This window comes from Podarcis vaucheri, assembly GCF_965113315.1.
Source record: "Podarcis vaucheri genome assembly, chromosome: Z".
NCBI lineage: Eukaryota > Metazoa > Chordata > Lepidosauria > Squamata > Lacertidae > Podarcis > Podarcis vaucheri.
The window spans coordinates 14,581,357-14,599,339 of NC_138758.1; the positions used below are offsets into that span (position 1 = coordinate 14,581,357).

A 17,983-nucleotide genomic window follows, 5' to 3' on the forward strand; every position below is an offset into this window, starting at 1 on the left:
CGAACGCCCAAGAACGATCCCAGCTCGCTCAGATCCTCGAGTTATTAGCCCCCTGCCTTCTTTTATTTATTAAAGATGACTTATTGTTTTTGGGAGAAACGAGCGTCTTTCTGCCTTGCTTTGGATGCCTTCGCCTGATTTTTCCATGAGCTGAAAGCAGCAGCTTACAGAACCCTTAAGACCACGGGAGGAAAGCGGTGGTGGTGGGGAATCTTTTTTTAACCCCCCCTCCTTCTCTTCCCCCGCCTCCCTCATTTGCATTTCCCCCTCCATTCCCCGCCTCCTTTGCAGTGATGTCAGCCCCGGCGAGGACTTGCTGGCAGTGGTTGGGAAAGCGGAGTTCAGACGGCAGCAGCCGGAGCGCGGAGCGGATGCGGCCAGTGCGTGGAGCAGCAGCAGCAGTAGCAGCAGCAACACGAATCGCGAGCCCCCGGGCGGGAGCGCGCCCGGAGTCTCCGGCTCGCCTTCGGGGGGAGTCCTGCGTAGACCGAGACAGCTCTTGGGGCAGACTGGCCACCTGAGCCCCGGGGAAGAGACTTCCCCTCTCCTGGGAAGGGGGGACGGGATACCGTCTCGCCCTTAGCCGCCTCTTGTTCCGACCCCCTACATCACCAGCACCGCTGCCCCCCGCCGACCTCTCAGAGGGGCTCGGCACTCGAAAAAAAGGACGTTGTAAATCATCCCGGTGATTGCATAAAGCTGGAGGATTTCTTCCTTCCAAGTTGCAACGAATCTCTTCGTGCAAGTTCTTTTTTTTCAGAAAAAAAGAAACCCAAACCAAGCCAGCCAGCAGCTTGCCAGACTTCGCCCCATCCTCTTCTTTCCAGCGTTCCTTTGGGTAGTTGAGAAGCCGGTGGGTACGCGGACTTCACTTGCCTTCCCCGGTCTCTCACTTGCCCTACAGCAGCAAGCGTGTTTGAATAACTCTCAAGTTAGGATCTCTTCGTTTTGTCTCTGTCTCTTGTCTCTCCTCACGCTGTGGAAGAAGGGCACCCCCCTCCCAGCCACCCCCACCAGTCTCACTACTTCGTTTTTGATCCTACTGTTTTTCGTCCTAGACGATCTCCTCCGTACCCGTACCCATGTAATAATTCATTCCAAGATTCTGAGCAGAACAAGGATTTTCATTTTCTTTACCCACCTCATGGTGCGCTTTGGGTCTGACTTGAAGGCAACGGAAAGGAACGGCATGGCTGAGGAGCAGCTTTAGACGGAGATTCTCTTGCTCACACAAGGAATTCAAGGTAAGGCAGAGAAAGTGGGTGGTGCGTCTCGAGGAGAGCTGGGGAGAGACTTCGTCTAGGGAGAGCGCTGGCGGTCTACAAGCAAGCGCCTTCTCTCTATCTAGATTCTCCTTTCGCTTCCTTATCCTTCCACACGCTGTAGATCTTTGCAATCTAGGTATGCAGCGCTGGTACACCCGTGGCTTAGATTTTGCAGGGGGGGGGGGAGAGAGAAGCCAAACTGTGTGGCTTCTGGGAGGAGGGGAACCCCACTTCCGCAAACTGATATGTGATGTGATCCCTCCCGATCGCTGAAGATCGCACGGTCTTTCTCCCTCCCTTTTGCAATGCAAAGCCCATCGCGAGCAGTTCAGCTTTTGAGTGTCAGGGTGCAGAGTACTTAGTGAAGGGGGGAGGGTCAGAGATGTGAATGGGGGAGGAAAAACATATGGAGTTTTTTATTGATGCAGTTTTAATCCTGTAATGGAGACTGCATTAGACGGGGGATTGCATTAAAAAAACCTGCTCTGTGTGTGTGACACACACACACACACACAGAGAGAGAGAGAGAGAGAGTCAGACAGACAGACAGACAGAGAGTAAGGGAAAGTAAAAAAACACAAAACAACACTCCACCGACCAGCGATGTGCTGGATTGTAAATGAAGTTCCCTGATTGAAGGATTTCCTTGAACTCTGGTGATCAGCTTAAAGTTACTGTGCATTTGGCACATTAGAATAAGATGTAGCACAGATCAGTGTTTGGGTGGGTTGGCAAATACACTGGTGATTTCCTTGAGTCCTTGAATGAGCGGGAGAAGAAATTTAACATTTCATATCTCTAATAGCTAGTTCCAGCTCCGCATGGACCTGGAAAGGAAAGACTTAGGGAGCACTAAGCTAAGCACGGCTTTCTCTTTCCTTAGCAGTATTGGGAGAAAGTGAGTAAGACAGGAATCAGATTATGGCTCCTTCCCCCTTCCTAGGTAGAAATTGGTCACAGTGTGGATCTTTAAAACCTGCTGGCTGCAGATGGAAATGTTGCAGTTTGGCTGCAGAACGGAGGGTCTCTCTTTTCCTGCATGCAAGCTTAGCATAGTAATAACTTGTAAGAAGTAGCTCTGAGGTCTGAGATGAGGAGCAGGGGAGGAGGCATTAGCTTCTGTATGATCATGCGTGGGGAGGGGGCGTGGACCATGAGAATACAGCATTGCCTTAAAATAGCTTGACTGCAAGCATTTTGTTAAGAAGGCAAAAAATAAAGAGCCTGTTGCCTTAGGCAAAGCCTGTGACTTCCATCCTGAACTGATGTTTTTAAATAAAATAAAAAGCAGAGAATATTGATAATGCAGGAGTGTTGGCCCATCAAAAATGGAAGGTGCCCTCAGAGCATCTCTTAGGGTCTCTGAGCATGATGCGACGGCGAAGGCAATAATATTTGAACTTCCCACTGTTGTAAATATGAAAATGCAGAAGATCCAAGCAGAACTCTTGCTGCAAATGAGCCAAGGTTATAAACGAATGAAAGGATGCAAGTAAATATTGGGCTGAAATAAGAGCAATGAATTGTTTAAAGTGGGGCTGGGAGAAGTATTGAGGCAAGAAGTTACTTCCTCTGCCCAGTGAACTCTTACAAAAGGAATGATTTCCTCCATAAGTAACACCACAGATTTAAAAATCTAATTAGAACCTCGTGGAGTTTTTATTTTATTTTATCTTACAATGTTTCCCAGATTGGTAATGGAAAATGACAGATGAGTGACTTCTTCTGTCAATGGAATTGGTGTGCAAGCTTGCAAGTTAAACAGAGTTCTTTATTGTGCAGAAAGTGTCCAGCAGAAACCTCTCCTGTAGCATTGCCAACAGCTCTAGGATGGGGCTAAGTTTCTCTCTCTCTCTCTCTCTCTCACACACACACACACACACAAACACCCAGAGAGAGAGAGAGAGAGAGAGAGACTTCAGTAAATATATTCAAATAAAGCTTTATTGGCTTGTCAGAAATGGTTTGTTTTCACATCTGAAATGTGAAAGGGAACTCGGGGTATGCCTTCATACTTGAATGCTTCCAAAACTGTGAATTTTGCATAAGATAAAGGTGAAAGCGAGAGAGGGAGGCATGAGTTTACATTATGCAGTACAGTACAGCTCAGAAAAACCCCACTAAGCAAAAACTAAAAACAACCCCCACATTTTTTATCTATATATTGTGTGTGTGTATCTGTGTAGAAAAATTGGCATGTGGGTGTCAATTGCAAAGACGGGATCAGAATATCAATGACTTAAACCCTGGAGACGCAAGGGGTTAGCTTGATAAGCAAAAGGCAAGCTCTTTTGAAGAGTGAGCTCGCAGAGAGAGGTCTTTAAATTTCCAGGCATGTTCTACTTCAGCTGTGTCTGTAGTCAAATCTGAAAATAAAACTGAACATTACTTAAGTCAATGATTCTTGGGATATATATATATATATATATATATATATATATATGGGTGGTATGGCAGAATCAACTCTCTCTCATGGGTAGCAAGTAACGAGATGCTGTTGTTATTGCAAGATGTGTGAACGTTTTCTATTTAAATCCTCCTTCTGTCAAATTAAACAGTTAAGGTGCATATCTGTTGCTTTATTTCTTCCCTCAAGGTGGTTACCCATACAGATAACTGTTTGCATTTTAATTCCCCCACCCCATAAAGAAGTATTATTGCTTCGTGGCTGTATAGCTCTTCCTTCTTTTCTTTTAAACATGACCATAGTTGCAGGATAATTTATATTCAGCATAGGACTGTCTGCTTGGTACAATTGGTTTTATACATCACAGCTCCTCAAAAAGGAAGATCAAAGATTTGGACCTGTAACACATTTGTATTCTGCATGGGCCTAGGCAACATTCTGTCGGTCTCTCACATAGTTAAGATTGTGTCCATCTCCTTCCGTTCTTTTTAGCACTCATTTGCTTAGTGGTTTATTATTTACCCATCCAAATTGTGCTTTGAGCTGTAACCAGAGCCTACTGATGCAGCCTGCATTATTTGTACACATTGCAGGCTGCTAAAGTCTGTTTCTGATGGTGATCATCAGAAAGTGGTGAGGGTCTAAGGGCTGGAAGAACCTGACATTTTTTATATAAAGAAAAAACAAAGCTTCTGGTTTCTTTGTGTTCTAGATGACTGCTTGATTCATGTTATGGGCTTGGTGAAGCTTTTCCTGGGACAGATGAGCATCACTGTTGGAAGGAAGGAATGTGTTGGGTTGGTTTTGGTTCACTCTGGGAACTGTAGGTGGTTTAACTTCTGATAGTGCACTTCAGTCTAAGTTACGGTTGATATCCAGACAGAATGAAGGTACATTGTAGTATAAGGTAACAGAGTTTTAGGAACTGGAAGTAGCAAAATATAAACCTGCATAGTTCAGTACTGGCATATAGTACGTGAATCTTGATTTGGAATGCTATAGAATGTGTTTCACCATTCCATTCCTTTGTTCACAAAGATATAGTTAATGCAGCACATAAAATTAGTGAGGCTACCTAAATGGTGTGTTGGCTTTATGCAGAACGTTGTTTTCTCCAGTGAATTCAAAGGGTAGAGAATGTACTATGAGGACGTAGGCAAGCTTTTCTCTCTTCTGGTCTTGCATTCTCTTTGTTTTTGTAGACTCAGACTGGTTGACCTCATATGTCTATGATTTGGTTCTAGGCATAATTATTCTCAACTTAAGTCAACCTCATTGTATTTTGTGGGGGTTACTCCACAGTGAGTGCAATCTGAGAGCACTGCCTTGATGCGCTAAGAATGATAGCGAGTGATTTGCTCTGCAAGGTTATTGGGAAGAAGGAACACATAGACTTCTGCATTCTACAAGTCCTAGCGAAATGTTGAGCAACGGGAAAACAATGAATTCCCCATTCCATATGTTTGACTTTCTGCCCATAAGTGCCATTCCATAGCACTGTTGGAGCTCTGTACACATCATGTACATGGAAAGTTCATGTGAAATATTCTGTGGGAATTTTGCACATGACTTGAATTTTGAGCCATTGGGCTGCTTGCTGTTTGCCCTTGGCTTTAGCTTGATGGGATGAGCACATCCCTTGGTAGATGCTTGTCTGCTTCTAAGTAGTTCAGAGGCGGTGGTGTGTGAGCTACCTAGAAGTAGGGTCGTACAAGTCATAAGAGTCAGTCCTGTTATCTGTGTCCAAAAACTGGCACTATGGTCCTCTGGGCATAATACTACTCTGAGTCTACAGAAAATAAGAGGATGACGAAATCCCTGGTTTTGAAATTCTGAAAACACTTGCCCTTGATAGGACACATGTCCTTGGGAAGAAGGTGGTTCTCTGTGTTTAATGTTGACCTGCTCCCTCAGAACTCCAACATCCTCTAGCTCATTTGAAAGTCTCATTGATGTTGAGTTAGCAGGGTCAGGATTCTAGCCCTGGAGGTTCTTCCTACCTTGAAGCAAATGTGGTACAGAAGCATCGTGCTGTCTGCAGCCTCATCTTGCTTGGGAGCAAGTCCTGGTGATGTCACTGGTCTATATCCCTGAGCAATTGTGTAGAGTGCTGCGCTGCAGCCATTTTGTTGCCTACAGTGGCCAAGGGTGTGAAACTGAACTTTAACACAGGCTTCTCCTGAAGGCTGATGCTCTAGGCAGAAATAAGTGATTAGACATAGGAATGAAGGGATGAAATAAGGAGCGGGGGGGGGGGGAGTAAATTGGAAGGGTGCATTCCATTATCCTACGGGGTTTGCAAAGGGACTTTCTGCATTTCATTATTCCAAATAGTTTGAAAGTCAATCTCTTTCAATTATTGTCTGAGTTTAGTAGAGTGACTTGACAGAAATTGTATAACATGCTATTACCTTTCTCTGCTTGCAAAATCCCTGTTAGCAGATTTTAAACTTCACTTCTAACTCTTTTGTGTTGTGGATGGAATAAAAGTGGCCTCTGTAGAATATCGATTTATCACCAGCAGCAGATATGTTACTTATTTTAAAACCTTATTTCCCTCATTTGTGTGTTTTTTTTAATAAAAAAACCCAAACCCAACACTTTATAGCACTGATCCACACCCCTTGCTCTTTGCAAGTGCAGATAAAGAAAAGGCGTATCAGATACATTTATGTTTCAGTGGGTGAATGGCATTTGGAAAGCACATAACTAGATATTTCAATAGAACCAGATCTTTTAAAAAAAAGCTGTTTGGGGTCTTATTTCAAGGCCTCCTGCCAAGTCATCCCAAATCGCCCCCAATTATATAAACCTTTCAAAATCTTCTGCATTGCATTACTTGGGAATGGGTTATGGCTTGCTGATAGATCCTGTGATTTGTATGCAGAAGAACTGAGTTATACCCAGAATCTCCAGGTAGGACTAGAAAAGACTCTTTTGAAGCACTGGACAGCCATTTCCAGTCAGTGTAGACAGTTCTGGGCTAGATGGATCAATGTGCTGACCCAACATAAGATAGCTTCCTACGTCTCTGAATGCACGATCCCAAACTCAGTGAACTGCCTCAGACATCCTTTCGATTGTTCATTCATGATTTGTGCTTGTGATAGTACAGTATTGTGGTGATTACATGCAATCTCATTTCCAACACTGTTTGCAGCACTGAAGATTTGGGGTGGACATAGTGATTTGTTTCTACAAACAAACCATGCATATCCTATAACTTGCCGCTGTAATCCTGCAACTTTTTATTTCACAAATGTTCTGGTTTATTTGAGTGTTTTGTGTAGGTTGTTTTCCTTTTTTGCTTTTTGTTTGCCCTGCTGTTGTGAAACCGCAGTGCAAGAGTGATGTGGGGGAAGAATGACATAACAACGAATGATGTGTGCATGGTCCAGTATAATCCACCACTAATGCACTACTTTTGCACCAATTACATGTTGGAGAAGGCACCCCCAAAACCCACCAGACTGAAGGGGACCTTTGGGGCAATTTCAAAGGCCTTACTGGGCATTCTGGATACGTTTTTGAATACATCATAGATAAGGGTGTGTACAACTTGAACAAGGCATAATATGTTGCCTTATAACTGTATTTGGTTGAGTTTCCTTAAATGTCTGGCCTGAAGAAGATCTTGGTTTTGCTTCAGGTAAAATTATTGTGACAGCTATGTAACTGTGGTTTTGCTTTATAAGTATTGCAAGCTTCAGCTCGCGTTTATTCTGAGACGGTATGCTCTAGTTAGTGCTGGAAGCTGGACTCGAGTGAGCAAAGGCTGCACAATTTAGCTCTCCTTACAGCAAGCTACATGGAGCCTTTTGCTAAAGAGGGTTGGGTGTGGGTGTGTGACTTTTTAATTAAGGCCTAGCTTCCACACCACTCATTTATTTATAAATCTTTTTTATGCAATGTGCAGTTATCTCTGTGGAATTTAATTTCAATTGAAGGTGTCACAGAAGGAGGAACAGGAAGCCAGAGCAGAATTTTACTCTATCGTTGATAAGATACTGTAGTCAGTGAGCAAAATGGAGGTTTAAGATATGGAAAGCAGGAGCCTCACTTAGCCTGGTTGACTTGGCAAAGGGTGGTCTGTAGGTACCTGCAGTTCACAATCTCTGTCCATATAACCCCCTTCTTCTTTATCCTACTTCCATTCTTGACTGGTCCACTACACCAGCAGTAAAGGCAAGGCCAGAAGAGAACCAGTGTGGTGTACTAGGAAAGCAAATATCTGAGTAACAAGTGTGGGTCTGTTTACTTTCATGTATGTGACAAAATGTATACTGTTTAATAAATATACTTATTACACAACTGTTCTCTCTCTCTCTCTCTCTCTCTCTCTCTCTCTCTGTGTGTGTGTGTGTGTGTGTTTGTGTGTTTTAAAAAAACCTTTTCCTTCGTGGCCGCAATTTTCATGTGCATCCTAATCAGCTTCTGATAGTTTTGAACAAATATCGCTATTGCAGGGGATCAAGTGGTATAATTCTAACTGTTTCAGAATTTCAGATTGCTGTGCAGAAATGCATACTGCAGTTTTTCCTCTACCCTTGGTGGTTCTGAGTTCTTTTGGAGGGGAAATTTTATATTTCTACTACTAGCAGCAACTCTCAAAATCAGGCAGTACTTCTCTAAGCAAAGGATGGCTTTATTTTATTTATTGAAATAAGTTCAAGGGAAAAGTTTGAGGTGCTGATATAGAGCCATATACATCTTGGAACCAATATACCTGAAAGATCAGCCCTTATATACCCGAACAATCCTGCAGGTGAGGGCTTCCTGCATATACCATCTTATCAGGAGGTCTATTCTGCACAATGTTGGATCAGGACTTTAACTGTTGTGGCACCTATCATTTGAAATTCCCTCTCATCAAATATAGTACAGTCTCTTGGGCTTTTTGGTAGCATAATAATAATAATAATAATAATAATAATAATAATAATAATAATTTATTATTTGTACCCTGCCCATCTGGCTGGGTTTCCCCAGTCACTCTGGGTGGCTTTCAACAAAGATTAAAATACATTAAAATGTCACACATTAAAAACTCCCCTAAACAGACCTTCCTTTCCCAACAAGCCTTTTAAGTAGAATGCTTTCCCAGTCTGCCTCTATATTGGGACTGTTTTTAGATGCTTTCTCATTTGTTTGTTTGCCACCCTGTGCTTCTTTGGGAGGAAGAGTTGTGATATAAATTTGATAATGAAATAACACAGCAAGGTGGCATACAACTTACAAGATCACACTAACGATAATTAAATTATCTCTGTATCACAGAGAACTTGCCATGAGAACTTGCAGTAATGCACTCAAGATGCTCTATATGATCAGGCTGGTCAATGTAATTCGCTGGCTTGGAAATGGCATGCATTGGTTCCCTTTGCACTAGCTTAATGTGTGCTTTAAATTACTCTTTTGGATCCCAGGATGAGCAGGGCTGACCACCATTTTATTTAGAGTATGATGAGATACTTCCATGAGTCATTGTGTGCTTCTTGCTGCTCATGGTACATCAAAATGCTTTGGGCTTTGGTGCCCCATGCTGGAAACCTTTAAGGTTTCTAGCTTACAAGTCACAGTCAGACAGTGGTGGAAGTCGTTAAGCAAGGGGTGGGTGATGCATACCAGCAAACCTGCAGATAGAGCTGTATTGGTACCCACATTTGTATGCAGTTGGGTCACTTGCAATGCTCTTCTGTGATGATGTACAAAACTGTTGTTCTCGCTTTTGTTTTATTTACTGTTCAGCACACTGGCCTAGAGTCTGCCAGGTTGCAACTCAGAGATGCCTCCTGTTTCTCTAACAACGAAGAGCTTTGTGGTTCCTAAGAAGCTCCGCAATTGTCACCTGGCTCCACAAACAGGAGGCTCTTGAAAAATTCCTCTGGGAATTGAATAGCTCTCACTGTGAGTCCTAACGGCATTTTGCTTAAAGGCATTTTGTATGTTTTGCTGCAAACGTTTATGACAACAGACTAATAGGGCTTACTTCCTAACAAAAAAAAAACACAAACCAATTTGAATGGTTTCTTAATGTTGATGCAGTATACATCTCCATGCCTCAAGTCCTATCACTCCCTCTCCCTTCTGCTGTGGCAAATAGGGCTCACCCACAAAAACACAAAATGCACCTGTATGGAAGGACTTCAGTTTCTTAACCAGTTTCTGGGTACCATAAACCCACAGCTTGTGCCCACTTTACTTATTCAATCACAACCTTGTACTCCCTCTCTCCTTTTATTTATTTCCCCTTCACCCATGCACTGAGAGGGTTTTCCTCATTTACCTGGCTTTGGGAAGCTCTGGGAGGGCTTTAAGGCATTCTTCCCAAAGCCCAGTGCTGCCAGAGCCCTCCCACTTCCTTCCCAATGCCCTGCACCTCACCCACCTTTAGGAAGCGGGCGGGGAGGGCTCTGGGATGCTGTTGGAGCCCAACTAGATCCTTCCTGAAGCCCGGTGTAAGGACCCTCACACCTTCCCAAACCTGGACACTTTGCTTACCCAGCTTTGAGAATGTGGTGGTAGGGATTTGGGACCATGCCACAGTCCTCATGCATCCCTGGGGCAGCCATATTGTGACTCCTTCCCAAAGCCTTGCACCTTACTTAAACTCACAACAAAACCAAAAAGCACCTGTATGGAAAATAAGCCCACGAGGTAGGCACATTTTACTTAATGCAATCACAAACTTAGACAGATGGAGGGGAGAATGAATGAATGAATGAATGAATGAACAGAGAGCTAGTGAAACTCAGCGCTCTCTGTCTACCCCCCATACCCCCAGCAGGTTTTCCTTGCTTACCTGGCATCAGGCTTTGGGAAGGTGACGGGAAGGCTCTGGGACGCTGTCCCTCCCAAATCCAATAGCACTTCCCTCCCAAATCCAGCACTCCTTCCCAAAGCCTGGTGCCAGGACACTGCCAGAACCCTCCTATCTCCTTCCCAAAGCCTGCTGTCAGAGATCTTTTTTTCCTTCACAGAGTGGAGAACCTCACTTACCTGCCTTTGGAAAGGCTGCTGGGATGGTGTAGGAGCCCAAACACTTCCTCAAAGCCACACCTCATTCCCAAAGCACCTCATTCCCTAAGCCCTGCATTGGGTCAGGGAGTCCAAGCATCCCTCCAGTACTTTGCAATGTGGAGACCCCAAGGTCTGCCAGTGCTTTGAAATCCAGCACCTTGTTTACCTGCCTTTAGGAAGGTGGTGCCCAAGCACCTAGATGCTGCCGGACCCAAAGCCCAGCACCTCACCTACCCGGCTTTGAGAAGGCTGCGGAAGCATTCTATGATGGTGGAGCATAAATATGTCCCTCCCAAATCCTGGCATCTCATTTCCCCAGCCTTGCACCTGCTTCCCAAAGCCTCACATCTTGCTTGCTTAGCTTTGGGAAAGTGCCATCACCTCATTCAGAGCCTTTGCACCTCTTTTCCAAACATTTGCCTGACATTTCCCTTTCCCAGTTTTGGAAAGACAGTGCTTCCTTTGCAAAGCCAGGGCCTCCTTTCCAAAACCCTGAGCCCTTGCATCTCCTTTCCAAAGCTTGGCACCTCTCTGATGCAGCAGCCTCAGCCCTCACACCTCATTTCTAGAGCCCAGTGCCCAGGACAATGTCAGAGCCCTTATACCTTTTGTTTATGAGGCTGCCGCAAGGCGGCAGAAGGGCTCTGGAAAGCTGCTAGAGCCAGCGCCAGGACACTAGAGCCCTCAAATCTTTGCATCTCTTTTCCAAAGCCTGCCATCTCACTTACCCGCTTTGGAAAAGCAGCAACTTCGGCTTCGGGCGGCTCGCTTCCCTGACTTTGGGAAGGCAGCAGGACGGCTCTGGAATGTTGCTGGAGTCAAAGCACTGGCAGACCTGGGGGGCTCAAATTTCAGTAGTACCCTATGCAGGGCCAAAATTCAGTGCCCCCGTGCTTCCCAGTCTCTTGCACTGCCAAGCCCTAGTGGCTCCTTTACAAAGCCTGGCACTTCACTCCCCTGGTTTTGGAAGATTTTGCCAGAGCCTTTGCATCTCCTTCCTGAAACAAAGCACCACTGGGTCCTGGCCAGAGCCCTAGCAGTTTCTTCCCAAAGTTCTATGTCTCACCAGATTTGGGGTTAGGGAGGGATAAAACTTTCTCCAATGCTTCTGAGTTGGAATAAATTAAGATACACTTTAGTTTATATTTTTTGTTTAAATTGTGGAGATGTGCAAAAGGTAGAATGGGGAGGACAATGAAAACAGAACTTTCTTGCATGTACTGAAATGTCATCTTATGACTTATGGTTCTCACTTGAAATTTCAATTTATTATGCTGCAGTCTATTGAAAACAATTTGGGACTTCCATTCCACTTTTACCTTGATGCAGAGTTTTCTCTCTGTCTCTTCCATCCACTGCAAGTATATATAAATGCATGCCTGATAAGCTAGAGATGTGAAGACTGAAAGGGGGGGAAAGGAGCAGTGCATTTAATGGAGTAATTGCTTTTACTCTGTCAGTCATTTAAGTGACTCCAGGAATATTTATTTGGCGGTTGGTTTTAAGTGAGGTTGCTTTATAAGGAAGTACAGCAATAGCGTTAATATAATGAAACCATTTCCTTAAAGACTGCAGGACTCCTTTCTCTTCCCTGCCTCCATTTTTCTTCTGCTTTGGCAACCTTGGATCTCTTAGATTTCTCTTTTTAGAGTGTCTTTGTAAGGTCGGAATCCTCATTTTATTTTTGGCTGGTGGAAATTTTTTTTGAGGTGCTTTCCTTTAGATCTGGCCCTCATTAAAAAAATGATTAGAATACAAACGTACTTATGTTAAAACATATGAAGAAATTGATAGTCCCCCCACCCACTGTAAATAGATGAGATGGGGAAAGGAAGGAAGAATGAAATGTAAAAGGAGAAATAGCTGGCTGTATGGTTCATGTCAGTCATTGTTCTGATTTAGCATTGATTTGGTTGCTGCTTGGCTGGGACTCAGCAGCCTGGAACTGCTGTGGTGAGGTGACTATATCAACTGTTCTTTCTGACTGGTCCTACTGGGGAAACTGAGGTCCTTTCCAGGTGTCCTTTATATTGTGCATTCATGATGATTAGTGCTATGCTGATATCAGAGAGGTTATGTATGATTCTGCTTTCGATACTCTTTGCGTCTGTAAAACGTTGTGAGGTGCACATAATTGCTTCATTTTCTATCAGTGCATGTCTTTGGCTTCCTGATGAAATCCTGTAGCTCTTCCTTCCACAAGAGTTCTTGTTCTTGTATTGGTTCCATTTCTGTTTTGTTATAGTGCAAATATGTCCCTCCCAGATGGTAATAAAGCGCTGACACCGGGGAAGCACTACAGACTCAACAAGAAATCAGAATGATGTGTGGATTACCCAGTGCATCACTAATGCACAATTATCACATCAATGACATATTGTGGAACACACTCACCCCCCAAAAAAAGAACAACAACCTGCCAGCATGGAAGGACCTTCTGTTTCTTAAATGCTTTCTGTATATGCTAAACCCACAACTTGCGCTCACTTTACGTTACACAATCACAACTTTATCAGGTGGGTGGGAGGGAAATAAATAAATAAATAAATAAATAAAGGGATGGCTAGTGAAACTCAGTGCTCTCCATTTCTTTATTTCCCCACCTGTACACCAAGCAGGTTTTCCTCATTTACTGGGCTTTGGGAAGTCAGCGGGCTCCTCACTTTTACCTAGATTTGAGAAGGTGGCCGGACGGCTCTGGCAGCATTCAGGATGCTAGGACACTGCCAGCAGGGGCAGTTTTAGGGTACTGAGACATGTTAGGCTGCAGGGGGCTCTGCAACAATGATGCAGAATGGAGAGGTGGAGGGGGATGCCAAGCCTTCCTGCCTACTTCTCAAAGGTGCTGGCTTTGTTTACCTGGATTTAGGAAGGTAGTGGGAGGGCTCTGGGCCCAAGCACCTCCTTCCCAAAGCTGGGATGCTGCTGGCTTTGGGAAGACAGCATGAGGGCTCTGGCAGCATGAGGGCTCCTAGAGCCCTATCACCACCTTCCTAAAGCTTGGTAAGCATGGTGTGCCTCCTTCCATACTGACCTCAAGGTAAAAGGTGGGGGGCTCTGTCCCCCCTCAAATTCCTGTAAGGAGGTGCAGTCTCATTTACCAGAGTCTGGAAATGCCTCCTCAAACCTTCCTAGACCCCCTGTAAGCAGCCCTCCAGCTCACACAGGGGGAGGCAGTTCCAGGGTTCCTGACTTTGTGTGACTTTGCCTTTGTGCTCAGACCCTCAGAACTGAACCCTGGCATAAGTCACAGGCCCAATGTATGCCCATTGATGATGGTCTTCTTCACTTTGTGTCTGCTCTGCCACTATTGGCTTTGTTCTGTGGCCTGGCCCTCAAAACACAGAGGGCTGCAGCTCAATTCTAGAGCACATGGAATCATGGAATCATAGAATTATAGAGCTGAAAGGACCCACCAAGGTCTTCTAGTCCAAACCCCCCACGCAATGCAGGAAATTTTCACCCTGGGGTTAAGGGCCTCATGCTCTATCAGCTGAGCTATCATCATGCTTTGCATGTATGAGACCCAGGCTTAGCTTCTGACATTTCTTTCTGACATTTCCAGTTAACACAATTATTATGCAGTGCCCCCTCCCTCCCCCCAAATTATAAAAAAAAAATCCTGCCCAAGATTCTGGAGAGCCACTGCCAGTTAGAATAGACAGACTATCTGTTAGTCAGTATTGGGTGAGATAGACTTCGTATGAGGCAGTGTCATGCGTTCATTCATGTATCTTTTCTCTGTGGATTCCTTGTGTTTTGCCCGTCTCATATTCTCAGGAGGCTTTGTAAACTGGGAGATGATTGAACTAATTTTAGGCTCTTCCCTTCATCTTTTCAGTCCTCATATGGTTTCTTGCCTGAACTAATTTCCATTTCATGTAAGTTTCATATATGCTCTTTCATAGGCCTATTGCATTCTCGGGTGTGTGTGTGTGTGAGAGAGAGAGAGGGAGAGAGAGAGAGCATTTTTTTTAACTGAATGAAAAAATAAAAGGTACACATCTTTCAAACACTTTGTATGTGTATAAGAATTTGCGTGTGCATTTTAAAAAACCTAAATTGCACCGCAACATTGGGGTAGATGTGCATCATCCAAGAAGTGACACACAATCCTTTGAATTACAGTCCTCATTCTGATTCCAGACTGGAGAGTTAGGTTAGTTTGTTTCAAAATACTGTCTGAGAGAAAGTCTTCTTTTGTCCTTAGCAAGAACATACAGTAATAAGAAAGCAACACATTGCTTCTCTAAGTAAAAACTGAAATACTGAATCGGAGAAGCATGCCCTCTGAAGCTTCTAGGAATTTGAATGCAGGTTTCTTAGCCTTGCATTCAGTATGTTTCTGAGCACAATTCAAAGTGTTGGTGCTGACCTTTAAAGCCCTAAATGGCAATTGGCTCATTATACCTGAAGGAGCGTCTCCACCCCCATTCTTAGGCCCGGACACCGAGGTCCAGCTCCAAGGGCCTTCTGGCGGTTCACTCACTGTGAGAAGTGAGGTTACAGGGGACCAGGCAGAGGGCCTTCTCAGTAGTGGCACCCACCCTGTGGAACGCCCTCCCTTCAGATGTCAAGGAAATAAGCAACTATCCTACTTTCAGAGGACATCTGAAGGCAGCCCTGTTTAGGGAAGTTTTTAGTGTTAAATGCTGTATTGTGTTTCTAATCTTCGATTGGGAGCCTCCCAGAGTGGCTGGGGAAACCCAGCCAGATGGGCAGGGTAAATTACATTATTATATTATTGTGTTTAATTTAGGGGAAAGTGCTGATGCTATCACAGCATCACTTTATTTGTACACCATTTTTCCATAGTTAAAACACCATGCTAAAGGCAGCTTACAATATAAAAAGATTTACATAATTGCAAACATAACAAAAGTAGTCGTAAGCAATAAATAAAACACATCAAAGAGTACACAACCAAATGTACACAACAATTTCCACATACAGTGGTACCTCGGGTTAAGTACTTAATTTGTTCCGGAGGTCCGTTCTTAACCTGAAACTGTTCTTAACCTGAAGCACCACTTTAGCTAATGAGGCCTCCTGCTGCCGCCGCGCCGCCGGAGCCTGATTTCTGTTCTTATCATGAAGCAAAGTTCTTAACCTGAAGCACTATTTCTGGGTTAGCGGATTGTGTAACCTGAAGCGTAGGTAACCTGAAGCGAATGTAACCTGAGGTACCACTGTAAATCATAGGATCTAAAATTAAAAGTGCAAAATAATAATAATATCAACATCAGCAACAAACCCCCCTAAACTATATCCCAGCCCAAGAACCTGTTTGATTAGATTTCAGTAACTCTTTTCTTGTTATCTTATTTACAAACTTCTTTATACACTGCCTTTTAGAATACCCAAAAGGACTTGCAGTGTCATGAAAACACAATACATGCAAGCAGTCTTAAACAAATCGTGGTGGCAGCATTAACAATCATTACACATAGGTCAATTAAATAATTAAAAAGTCCAGTATAAAATTACAACAAAGCTATGCATTCTAAATCAGTTCCCTAGTAGTAAATTATCTGATCTATTATTGTTTTAAATGTTGTGGGCTTTCCTTTTCTTTTGCAAAATTATTTTAAATATGCAGTTAGTTTACCCCTCCTTAGTTTCTCCTCCCTCCTACAATGAAATATGTTAACCCCACCTTTCAGTGATAAAAACACGAACATACCTGAGTGCTGTAGATGAAGTGAGGGATCCGTGCAGCCAGGGAGAGAAAGAAGTTCATTCAGGATCAAAGACAGGGTTAGGATTGGGAGGCTGACGAGCTGAGGTGCATCTAGGGAACCAAAGGGCAGGTGTGGCAGAGGAAAGATGTAGCACAGGAGTGGGATACAGGCAGTGGCGTAGCATGGGGGTGCAGGGGGGGCCGGCTGCACCGGGCGCAACATCTGGGGGTTAGGGTTAGGGGGCGCAAATCCACGGGTTAGGGGGTGCAAATTACTTGCCTTGCCCCGGGTGCTGACAACCCACGCTACGCCACTGGATACAGGAGAGCTTTGTGCTGTTGATGGAGTGGGGCAGCAATGCATATTCACTCAAAAAAGCCAGGCAGAACTTTTGGCTGCATGTGTCTCGCTTGTACGCAATTGTTGCAGCTTGTCCTGAGCTTGCAAGTTAAGCCTGGGAAGCATCAAAATAAATGCACAACCCTGTGAACAGTTTCCCATCTGTACATTTATCTTAATTTGTTCTTCCAGTGAACTTGGAAGAAGAAGAAAGCATCAACAGCAACTTGCAGCCCTTTCTTTCCAGCCATCCCCATTCTGCCATTTCTAATTTCTCTGGCTCGCTGGATTTCTTGTTTGTCAAGATTCCCTTTGAGTTGGGCAAGGAATTCCTCACACTTTGGCCAAGAGATACCACCTGGCAACAGTTAATTAGAGGCTGACTTCTGTTCTCGTGGTGACTCTGTTTTGTATATTGATGAAGGCTTTTGTGAAAAGCAAGAGGACTCAAAGACCAGTTCTAAATAGATTAGCAGTTATGCACCCCTCCCCGCCACACTGCCACACCCCTGCATGATGGCCTGCATGATGGCCTGTAAAATGTACATGGCAGTGTCTCCAAGCTGATGCTTCTGCAAGGCTGCTTCTATTCTGCTCCCAGTTTGGGTTGTATTATACAGTGGTACCTCGGGTTAAGAACTTAATTCGTTCTGGAGGTCTGTTCTTAACCTGAAACTGTTCTTAACCTGAAGCACCACTTTAGCTAATGGAGCCTCCTGCTGCTGCCGCACCACCGGAGCACAATTTCTGTTCTCATCCTGAAGCAAAGTTCTTAACCCGAGGTACTATTTCTGAGTTAGTTAGCGGAGTCTGTAACCTGAAGTGTCTGTAACCCGAGGTACCACTGTACTGATTATCAAATGCTGCCTGCCTTGTTGTCGTTTGTTTTTAATGAAGCATGTGCCAAATAGTTTTTTGTCCCATTCCCATAACACCAGACTCCGGGTTTTTTTCTGGAAGCATGAATGAAATCACTCCTGAAATTAGTGTCCATACATTCAAAAACTGATATCCTAATGTTATCTAGGTGAACTTTACATGCAGTGTTGTTGATTGATAGAAGTACTGTTTTATATAACACCCCCCCCCCGGAATGGACAATTTATATACTGCTATTTGCACAAATCACCGGGTTGTTTACAGTGAAATCAGACAATATATAACAATATATAACAAATCTCTAAATTTGAGTAACGGGGTCTCTCTTCAAAATGCCCATTGGAAAATGTGTGTCTTAACCAGCCACTTACAAGAGTTGGGACCAACTGCCC

The 17,983-nt window shown here is 44.1% G+C and overlaps 1 protein-coding gene across 4 annotated transcripts in view; it reads left to right on the plus strand.

The window, feature by feature from the left end:
* The first annotated feature begins 312 nt into the window (after positions 1 to 312).
* Positions 313 to 17,983, plus strand: part of PCDH11X (protocadherin 11 X-linked) — a 742,005-nt gene continuing 724,334 nt past the window's right edge. For 2 of the 4 annotated variants that reach the window (XM_082207174.1, XM_082207173.1), the window contains exon 1: positions 313 to 1,244. The gene's annotated coding sequence lies outside the window, so the exon portion shown is untranslated. The remainder of the gene's footprint in view (positions 1,245 to 17,983) is intronic. The other 2 variants (XM_082207175.1, XM_082207176.1) reach the window with 1 other exon arrangement.